Source organism: Equus asinus, chromosome 2, assembly GCF_041296235.1.
Source record: "Equus asinus isolate D_3611 breed Donkey chromosome 2, EquAss-T2T_v2, whole genome shotgun sequence".
Classification (NCBI taxonomy): domain Eukaryota; kingdom Metazoa; phylum Chordata; class Mammalia; order Perissodactyla; family Equidae; genus Equus; species Equus asinus.
In genome coordinates this window covers 100,049,680-100,060,591 of record NC_091791.1, presented here as the reverse complement: position 1 = coordinate 100,060,591, position 10,912 = coordinate 100,049,680, and the positions used below count along the sequence as shown (strand labels likewise).

At 51.5% G+C, this 10,912-nt stretch overlaps 1 protein-coding gene across 6 annotated transcripts in view; it reads left to right on the top strand.

Annotated features, from left to right (window-relative positions):
* The first annotated feature begins 263 nt into the window (after window positions 1-263).
* The window catches only part of ZNF710 (zinc finger protein 710), a 62,288-nt gene continuing 51,639 nt past the window's right edge, over window positions 264-10,912 (top strand). For 2 of the 6 annotated variants that reach the window (XM_044761255.2, XM_044761243.2), the window contains exons 1-2: window positions 986-2,168; window positions 4,840-4,975. The gene's annotated coding sequence lies outside the window, so the exon portion shown is untranslated. Of the gene's footprint in view, window positions 677-985; window positions 2,169-4,839; window positions 4,976-10,912 lie in introns of those variants that run through there. The other 4 variants (XM_044761248.2, XM_044761262.2, XM_070495119.1 and 1 more) reach the window with 3 other exon arrangements.

Here is a 10,912-nt window from a genome sequence, read left to right as displayed (position 1 = left end):
CTGCTGAGAGGAGAGAAAAAAAAAAAAAAACAGAAAGAAAGAAAAGGAGGAAAAAAGGCGTGACTTGATTTTCAAACGAAACTCTCCCAGCAAACAAAACCCTTTTAGAGAAATAAGAAAGGAGGAAGAAGGAAGAGAAAAAAAAAAAAGGAGAGAGAAAAGCCTGCAGGCTTTCCATTTGAGTGGGAGAGTTGAACCGAAAGAGAGAGAAAGAAAGGAAGAAAAATCCTCTCTGCGGTAGAAAGAGAAAAGAAAACTTGGGCTGACAAAAGGGGGGTGTTGGGGGGGTGGAAGGAAGTGAGAAAACAAAAGAGAGATAAAAGGGCTGCTTTTCTGTCTCTCTCTTCCTCTGCGAGCTGGCTTAGGAGGAGCTGTTTTGCATCCCTTCACGTCAGCCCTGCCTCATTCCCTTCTTCCAGGGAGGGAGAGAGAGGAGCGAGAGAGAGCGAGCGAGGGAGGAGAGGGAGCGAGAGGGGAAGAGAGAGAGAGAGAGAGAGAGAAAGAGAGGAGCCGGAGGGAGGGCGGCGGAGCAGGCGGCGGCGGCGGGCGCGCGTGGAGGCGGGCGGGCGGCGGGCGCGCAGCAGCAGCCCGGGCGGTGGGCAGCCAGCAGCCCCCGGCCCGCCCGGCCGGCCGGCCCGCCGAGGGCCCCAGCGCAGGAGCCGCGCCCGGACGCAGGGTGAGTGTCCCGGCGGCCCGCGGCCCCGGGCGGCGCGCCGGCGGGGGCGCGGGGGGCGCGGGGGTGGGTCGCGGCGGCCGCGGCCGACCCGCCCCCCGCCTCTCCCCGGGGACGGCGGCGCGCAGGCCCGCGCCGCGCTGCAAACATGTCGTCTTTCCCTTTCACTTCCACGTTCCCTCCTGCCGGCGCGCTGGAGGGAGCGAGGGAAAGCCGGGGAAAGAGGGAGAGAGAGAGATGGCGTCCGGGGGGCGGGGGGGGGGGAGGCGGCGAGGGGGAGGGGAGGGAGCGGGCGAGGGAGGGCGACAGCGAGGAGCGCGCGAATGCGAGAGAGGGAGGAAGAGAGGGGAGAGAAGCAAAAGGGAAGGGAAGCGCCGCGGTGGCGGCGGCGGCGGCGCGGAGGCCCGGCGGCCGCGGCGGCTCCGGCCCGCACGTGGGTGTCCGGCGCCCGGGGCGCTCCCCCCGCGCCGGTCGGGACTCTGTTTCCCCCCCTCGCGCCGCGCCGCCCCGCCCCGGCCGCTGCCCACAAACTTTCCTCTCCGCGCGGGGGACGCTGCGGCGCGTCCCCCCAGCCGGGCCCGGGGAGGGCTGCGCGCCGCCCCAGGGGGGTCGGGGCGCCCCCAGAGGGCAGCCAGCCGCCGCACGCAGGGCGCCGCGGGGCCCCCGGCCGGCCGGCGTCGGGGCGCCGCGGGCCGGGGACCTGTTGAAGGCGCTTGCCGCCGGGTGGGGTCCCCACGGCCTGTCTTTCGCCTCCCTGGCCTCAGTTCCCCTTCCTCGTCGCCCACTCTCTCCGTCTCCTCGCGGTCATTGTGCTAATTGGACGGAGCGGTGGGGTGTGATCGCCGGCGTCAAATGAGGGGCCCCGAGGCTGCCAGGCGGGCGCGGGGACCCGGGGACCGCCGGGGCAGCCCCTGCAGGCGCGCAGATCCCACAGATCCGGCCCTGGTGCCACCGCCCCCCTAACCGCGGACTTGCCAACTAGTGCGTATCGGGTTTTTTCCAACTTGCCTTTTAAGATGACTTTTATGGTCGCTGCAACTGCTTCCTTCCAGTCTGAGCTGTAGTTTGGAAAGATGTAAGAGGCCGGGGAGGTGCTTGCGTGGGTTTTCACTAACCCGAAACGGTCATTAATGTGCTTCTAAGCTCTGCGATGGTTCGAGCAAGGCGTCGCCGAAGCCTGGGTGCGTTTTCACAGGGACACTGCGAGATGCTTGTTCTTCCCGGGCTGAGCGGTCCGGTGAGGGACCATCCCGGTGGCCCACCCTTGACCTGCGGGCCGAGCGCCCAAACTGCTTAGGGCACCCCGAGCGCCTTTATTTCTGTGCAAAATGGAAACTCCCAGCCGGCGTCGATCTGGAGGGGACGGAACCAGTTCCCGTGGGCGCCTGGGAAATTCGCCAAATTCCCCCACAGGTGTGCGGAGAGGGACTTTGCACCCTTGGGGGTCACCCAGCCAACTTTGAAGCTGCTTTTTCAGTCCTGCCTTTGTACACATGTAAGTAAAAACAGTCAAAGTTCGTTTCTGCCAAATATGGGGTCCAGGGCCTGCATCCCTGTTGTGCCCTCACCGGGGGGCCTTCAAAGGACCCCGTCGGGCCAGGTGGGGGAGGGGAAGAAAGCCACCCCTAATTGTCATTAGACATTAGAAAATGTATTCTTAGTGTTTGTGATCAAAGCCATGCGTCTGATTTTGATTTTTGAGACTTCGTATGGCTGTCCCTTTCTCGTTTGTTTTAAAGCGAAGGTTATTTTCTAGAGCTTTCCTGGTGATTTTGTCTGCTGGCCCCTGGGCCACATGTCACCCCCTGCCAGTCACCTGCCAGTCTGGAAACGGGACCTCGAATTGATCACCTGTAGTTCCAACGGGCATTAGTGCTCCGATAACCCGCAGGACTCGGCTTTCCTGCGTGAGGGCAGTGGGGTAGAACTGCTTGCTTTTGGGTAGGGGGAGTTGGACATTTGGGTCACATGTTCTTCCCGCCAGGCTTGCCTGGTTGCCTGTGTGTCCATGGAGGGAGGTGCAGAGAGAAGAGGAGCAGAGGCTCCCTCTTCTCAGAGCAGATTCCTGGGTGAGTCCTTGTCCCGTGGTGTGTGGCCAGTGGGCTCTTGGTTCTGTCCTTGGGTCACTTCCATTCCAACCAGGCATTCCTACCAAGGAGACTTATTTTAGGCTCGCTGTCTGGGGACAAGAAGACAGACAAGGTCTGGAATGGTTTTCAGGTTGGAGGAAGGGAGTCTAATGGGACCACCAGAGATTTTGCGTGCCTTCTGTTTTAGGTTTGCCTTGTGGCCTAGAGATATTTCTATCAGAGTTGTTCTTGGAAAGCTGCAGTGTGAAGTTAGAAGGGAGTAAATAAAGAAAGGAGGAGCCAGGTGCATCTCAGAGGATGCTCCTCGTCTGGCTTGCTCACTCTCGGGTACCCAGGGCAGGGGCTCGTGTTTGTGGATTAAGGAATCTGACTCTGGGGACTCTCGTGTTAGTGGTGGTTGATCCCAGCCCTTAGACTTCAAAGCTGGAGGGGGACCTTAGAGGTTGTCTAAAAGAGACTGAGGCTCGAGAAAAACTCCATGCCAGAGACCACACAGTAAGTGGCAGAGCCGGCCCTGGAACAGGAGCTTTCAGAGCCCGCCCTCAGCGCTCTTAACAAGGCCACTGCTGCCTCTGCTCCTGCTGGGGAATCCCAATCAGGCTCCGTCCAGAGAATGTGGCTGTGAGAACGTGAAACCGTGGGTTGTGCTGCCCGCGTGAGACAGGTGGACGGAGCACCTTGTTTCCCAGGGGGGTTATACGTACTGTTCTGGAGGATATGGCGGGCCAGCGGGACTCCTGGGGGGATCCAGGGACTGCGCTGTACTAACACGCACTTCTTCAAAGTCCCCCGGTTCAGCAGGGCAGCAGTGTAGTTCTCGGGACGTTCCCAAGTCACACAGCACTTTTTGATCTGGTTGCTTTCTTCGTGCTTTGTACTTGTGTGTGGTTTACTTAGGATTGGTCCAGGGAGAAGGATGGGGATGTGAGGAAGGGCCAGAGACCTCCCACTGGAATGGCAGTTCCTGAGGGTGGGTGTCTTTCTTTGTTCATTGCTGAGCCCCTGGGCCTAGAACAGGGCCTGGCACATAGTGGGCCCTTGATAAATACTTGTTGAAAAGATGTCATTAGGCATTAGGAAGATTTCTCTCCTGAAGGAACCCGTGAGTGATGCACAGAGGCAGGGACCAGGGAGGTGATTGATGGGAGCTGCAGAGTTTTGCAGTGAGTCGTTGTTTCAGACACGTGCCAGGCAGGTAAGGCAGGAGGGGCTGGGAAGAGAAAATCCTGGATGGGGTGGAGCCACTGGGTGGAGACTTGTGCCAAACAATAGAGAGATCTTGAATTGGACTGGAGATGGGGAGAATAATAATAATCGTCTGTCTTGGGTCTGGCTTAGCTAAGCGCTTTGTGTGTCTCATCTCCCTTAGTCCTCACAGGTGCTAGCTACTGCACTGTTAGCCCCGTTTGGCAGAGTGGGAAACTGGAGCACAGAGGACTTGAGTAACTCATCCGAGGATGCACAGCTGGTATCTGAACCCAGGCAAACTGACTTCAAACTTCGCCTCCTAGAATGAGGATGAGGTCAGACATCTCTGCCTGCACCAAGGAGCCGGGCATTCAGAGCTCTGGGGTTCCTCAAAAGGATAGCAGAGAAAACCTGGAAGAGAAATTGCTGGTCTGCTGCAGAGAGAGGTGGTCAGGGCACATGCCTTCTGCCCCCTGTGCCAGAGCCTCGCAGCGCCCAAAGCCTATCAGGGAATGCTTATTGGGGGGCCTACCTATTCCCCCAGCAGGGCGGCTAGTACCAGATCAGGATTATTTTGCACTTGATAAAGATTTAGGAGGTTTTTTTTTTTTAAGATTGCTTTTCAACTTAAATTTTAGTTGGCACGTATTTGAAACCGGTAGGAATTTTAAAGGCAGAAATGTCCCTGTTAGCCTTGGAGACCTGCTGAAGGCGTTTTCCACGAGAATAAGCCCTACCCTCCTACTCCAGGATGCCCATCCAGGCTCTTCCCGACCACAGCAGCTTCCCTTTTATTGCTGGTCTGCTGGGCCCGTCCGCGTGGAGCATACAGGCTCCCTAGGAGACACACGTTAAATTAATAATTGCACAAATACTCTTTAATTACAGTTGTTATAAGTGCTTCAAAGGAAGAAGTACAGAGGCCGTGGGAGCTGATGATCAGAGAGGACAGGGATGGGAGGCTCCCTTGAAGAAAGGACGTTAACCAGCCACGGGAAGGGGGCGTGAAGAAGCTTTAACCAGGGTAAGGCAGTCCCTCCACCTCAATGTGTAATCTCTTGCTCCTCTGTATGTGGTTTGTGCACCAGCAATGTCAGCATCACCTGGGACCTTGTCAAAATGCAGAGGCTCGGGCCCACCCCGGACCTGCTAACGCTGCGTTTTGACAAGATTCCCTTGCATGGTAGAGTCTGAGAAGTGCTGATGCAATCGAAGTACTGAGCTGGAAGGTTCTCGGCTCTGCTGTGAATGTGTCGGGTGACCTCAGGCAAGTCACTTCTCTGGGTAACGAGGGAATTAGGTCGTCTCGCAGGTTCCTGTGGCTTCTCCGATCTCTGGCTTTTGTTGGTTTGTGCTGTCCCCAAGCTTATCGAGGGTAAGGACGCAGCACCGTCCTCTGTGGTGCCTTTGGTGGGGGCTGGTGGGCGCTGGTCCATGCTCTGGTCTGACTTCAGTAATCGCCGAAGAGGGGCCGGACCGTCAGAGCTTTGGGGAAGGATGGGAATAATTCACAAAAAGCATGTGGAGTTTTGTTGCACGAGAGAGTGTCTTAAGGTGACCCAGAGAGGATTTGACCTGAAGCGTGAGAAAAACTGGCAAATCAAAAGGGCTTTGGAGAAGAAAGGTGTAACGTTTCTGCCAAAAAGCAGAACCTAAACCGAGGGAAGGAGGAACCTGCCTGTGAACATGAGACTTGAAGAACGGGTACAGCGTTTTGTCTCTGAGATCCTCACATGGCTGTAGGGAGGTCCAGAGGGCTGAGCCCGGGGCTCCTTGACCCTCGCCGGCTGTGGGTGGGCTTCAGGTGCACCTGCAGCCATGCAGAGGGTTACTGTGGGTCCACTTTCCTGGGGAGAGGACCTGTAGCTTTCGCCAGCCTCCCAGGGGTTTTCGTCCTCCCAGAACGAAGGGCAAATGCCTTCCTTGACTGATGTCGCCTGGCTCTTTTATTATACAGCACTTATTCTGTGCCAGGCACTGTTCTAAGCACTTTCCGTTTCTTAGCTTGTTTAGGTTGAATAACTTTCCGGAAGTCACACACCTGGGAATTGTCAGAACCAGGACTGGCACCCAGGCAGTCAGGCCCCAGAGTCGCTGCTCGCAAAGCCTGCCTTAGTGACAGGGCAGCTGGTACTGAGGGAGTTCTTTTTGGTAGAACAGAAATTGAGATTACAGAGGCCCCCACTTTACAAGGAAGTGTCTCCCAATTGTTCACGCATAAAACAGAAAGCATTTTCCTCCGGAAACAGGTTACGAACAGCATCAGGTTGTCAGGCTAGCCCGTGAGAGCCTGTATGACTGTTGGGCCCAACTCGTGCCTGTTTGCAAAGATTGAGAAAACAAGACTGTGGGAGTACTCCATTAAACATTCTTGGATCAGACAGAAGGAGCTTGAAGAATTGCACCATCAAATAAGGGGAGTGAGATGGTAGCAGGAAATTGGGGTAGATTCTGACAGGACTTAAAGGGTCGTAGAGGCCAAAGCAGGGCCAAATGTATGTGGAATCAGCAGCTTCAAAAGGGAAAATAACTGGTTTTTATTACCTACTAATTAATGTGTGTAGACCTGCCCCTTCCCCCATCCCTAGTGCCTTGCCCCAAGGACAGAGGCCTTTTGTCTTTTATTCATTTCTGTGTGATTTGAATTTTTATCGGGGCGTATTATCTCTATAATCTATATATTTGTAAATGGAGAAGACGGTCTGTTAGAAGTGGGTCGGCCTCCAGGGGAGCGTTTGTTCTGTCTTCTACAACCATCATCGTAAAGGAGCTCCCGATATTAAATAAATGAGCTCTATTGTGTGTATATTTTGGGAGTACAGAGAGAACTGTTGGAAATATGTGGATTTTCAGCGCAGTCGGAAGCTGAGAATAAGAGACCACCGTGTGGCCCAGCTGCCCTCCCTTTCTGCCTCCCCCCACCCACCCCCCCAGTGTGGAGTAACTAGGGAACCAAGTCCGGTGAGCACGGTCACTGTGGGAGGCAGGCAAGTCCACCCTCCAGATCTCCGTGGCAAACAGCAACTTCTGTGATGACTCTTGGTTATGTGCGTTTTGTCTTCTGGGTGGTGCCTGAATGCCATCGCTGACCCATCCCATTCCCAGGCGGGCAGCAATGAAATGGGCTTCCCGATGGGGAAAGCTGTTCTGCATGTGTTTGGTAAAAAATAAAAGCCAAACGTTAGTAGCTGTTTTGTGCGGCACATCAGAATGTCCTCACAAGGACCACGTCCGAGCCGGCTGCTCAGTAAGCATCAGGGACCCTTTGGAGACTGGCGGTGCTGGTGGGTTAACCCCACCCTGTGATGTCCCATCCTGGGGCCTCCAGGCCCGCAGCCTCTCCTCCCATCTATTCACTATCCTCAGACCACTGTGGACTTGCCATTAGCCGCAAGCAGATCACCTCTGAAATTCTGAGCTCTTCCTGTCCCCTGACTGCACAGCCCTCCTTGGAGCAACCCTGCCTACGCTCGCCCCAAGCTGGGAAACCTGTGCCTACCCACCTGGGCCACGCGCCCACCGTCAGCCCCACCCCTCGCTCCCATGCCCTGCCCTGGCTGCCTCCCTAGGACCCAACACTGGGCCTCCTCCCTGCTTCCTCTCTCCCCACTCCTCTGCAGCTCCGAAACAGCAGAGTATCTCACCCCTACTCTGACCTACTCTCCAGAAGTCCTGGTCGCCTCCTAATTGGACCTGGTGGCCCATGTTGTGACCTCTGCTTACCTGACTTCTCCGGAGCAGGTCCTGTCCCAGAGAGTCTTGCCCCCGTGGGCTCTGAGCCCTCTTCCTACCTCTCTGATCCTACTTTTTCTGCCACCTCCCCCTCTCCTGGCCACCCTTTGGTGCCTCAGCCATGGTTCTCTGCTGCTTGCTTCCCTTCCGTGTCTGTGGTTTCAGCCTGCACGGCGAGGACTCTTGGCCTGTGTCCCTGTCCTCGTGTCTCCTGTAAACAGCTTAGAGCTGGGTGTACATTTGTTATGGTTTGGGACATATGTGGATTTCTTTCTACCTTCTTATTTTGGGCTTTCTGTTTCTTTTTCTGATTCTTCTCTGTTCATTCTTTCGTTTAAATTAATTGAAAGGGTTTTTTTTCTTTACCCCATTTTTTCTCTTTACTGCTTTGGAACTTATATGCTCTAGTTCTCTTCTTTTGATGCGTGCAGACTGCATAAGGCTTAAAGTTCATTGATGTCTGTATCTTTTTCCAAACAATACAGAGGCCTCGGGATGCTTTACATAAAGTGACTGTCATCCCTGCTCACATTCAGTGTCACACAGTGAGTTAGCTCCATCTCGTTTCACTCTTCAATACCACAGATTGGGCATTATTTTTAATGTTCTATATGCTTGGTTAACCTTTGCTTTGATTTTCCACATATTTACCATTTTGTTTACTCCTATTTCTCCTTGCATCTCAGGCCTTCTTTCTGGGACCAGAACATCATATGGTGAGGGTCTTCTAATCAGAAACTTTCAGTTCTTGTTTGGCTGACATTTCATTTCATGCTTATTGTTAAAAGATTGTTTTGCTGGGTATAAAACAGTTTGATGGTTGTTTTCTCTGAGTATTTAAAGATGGTATTCCCCTGTCTTCTGGCTTTTGTTGTTGATGTTGAGAAGTTGGTAGCCCAATTATTGTTCTTTTTAGGTAATTTCTTCTCTCTGGTTGTTGTTTTGGTGGTGGTAGTGGTGACGGTGGTGGTGTGTGCATGCACACACGTGTGTGTATGTGTGTTTTGCAGTTCACTGTAATATATTTAGGAGTGGGTTTTATTTTATTTGGCTAAAGATTCATTGGGCTTACTGAAACCAAAGTGGGTGCCTTTTATGAGTTCTAGAAAATCTTCAGCGTTTATCTCTTTGGATATTGTCTCTCCATCATCACCTCTTTCTAGGCTCTGCTGTGGAACTCCACGTGGGTGTATGTTAGACCTTATTCTATCCGTTATGTCCCTTAAGTTATTTTTTATTATTTTATTTATTATCTTTTGGGCTTTTTGTATTGTTTTCTGGGTAATTTCTTATTTCTCTTCCAGTTCGCTAGTTCTCCCTTCAGTTATCTCTAATTTTCCATTTAGCCCTTCCACTGAGGTATTTTTATTATCAATATTAACTCATGGGTTTTAATATATTTGATGGTGTTTTAATTCATTTCAGTTATTCTCTTTGGTTCTCATCTTTTAAGTTTGTAATCTGGATGGTCAGATTTTTTATTTCTGTGTTCCTGTTTTATCCTTTTTAAAATATGCATGATCTTTTTTTTTTTTTTAACAATCTCCTTCTCCTTACTTGTGTTTTTAAATCCCCATTTTATTCCCTTAATCATATTAAACATATGTATTTTGTATCCAGTAATTCCAGCCTCCGAAGTATTTGCAAGTATGGTTCTATTATTTAATGCTTCTGCTGATTGCCACTCATGAGGGCTTGTTTCCTTACGTGTTTCATGATTTTTGATTGTGAGCTTATGTTTGTTAGAATTCTATCTGTGATGGGGCTGGCCCCGTGGCCGAGTGGTTAGGTTCGCACGCTCTGCTGCAGGCGGCCCAGTGTTTCATTGGTTTGAATCCTGGGCGCGGACATGGCACTGCTCATCAAACCACACTGAGGCAGCGTCCCACATGCCACAATGAAGAATATAATACAACTATGTACGAGGGGGCTTTGGGGAGAAAAAGGAAAAAATAAAATCTTTAAAAAAAATAAAGAAGAATTCTATCTGTGAGAATTCTTCGAGGTGTGGGATGAGAGTACATTCTTCCAGGAAGGAAACATGTTACCTTCTGCGAGACACCTCAAGGCCCTCAGATGGGTCCATTGTTTTTAATAACTCTTAGCTTGCAGTTTTGAGGACCAGAGCCCAAACCCACACGAGGGCCACCAATGACCACAGATTCTCAAAGGAACCTTTTTTTTTGAAACTCCACCCACAGCTAACACTAAGCTAAATTACTTTCTTCCAGACACCCCGCTTGGTTCCACTGTTCTCTTATTGCCAAATTCCTTCTCTCCATATTCAGACAAAGTCCTAGTCCATGTCAGGGCCAATGAAAAACTCTGCATCTTCTGAGCCTTCCCCATGCCATCCCTTGCAGAATTAGCCAGTCCTTCCACATTCATTGGCTACTGTCACCTTACCTCTTAGTCTGTCAATATGTGTGGTCAGACCCCACACTGGCCTCTGAGCTTCTTGAAAGCTCAGAACTCTGTCATTTATTTCTGGAGCCCCAGTGCCTGGTTCACTGTTGGGCAGAGTAGTTGCTTAATAGGTATCTATTGATTGAACAGAATTTATAACAAAATCAATACTCCTCTTCCTGAATAGTAATTTTTTTTAAAGTCACAAGCACTAACCTACCCCAAGATCTTGGCTAAGTCCAGTTCACCTCTTTAGATCTCGGCGTCCTTAGCTGTCAAATGGAGCGGTGCTTCTGAGATCTCTGCGTGCTCTGAGATACTGAGATTCAACGTAACTGTTGGTCAGGGTGACATGGATCAACTCTGGCTCACAAATGGGCTGAAGGAACAGGAGGGCTGTGGAGAGAGAGATCACAATTCTGAGGTCACGGGGCATGAGTTGGAAGAGAAGAAAGAGAAGGGACTCAAAGGTAAATTAATATGAAAGAAAGATGGCATTTTAAACTTTGTGACTTGAGACAACTTGATGGCTGTCTAAAAAATGAACACATTATAACAAAATTAATTTCAGATGGATTAAAGATGGTAAATAGAAAAAATGAACTCAAGGAAAATACCTCCTAAAATTGACTTAAAACTCAGAAACCGTAGAAGAAAAGATTAATGTATTTGACTTTGTACAAGTAAAAAATTTCTGTGACGAAATCAACATAAAACAGTCAAAAAAGTCTCGTACTTCTCAAAACTGGGAAAACATTTGGCAACATATATCAGAGATAGAGCTAATACCCTTAATACCTAAAGAGCCCCTACAGATCTATAA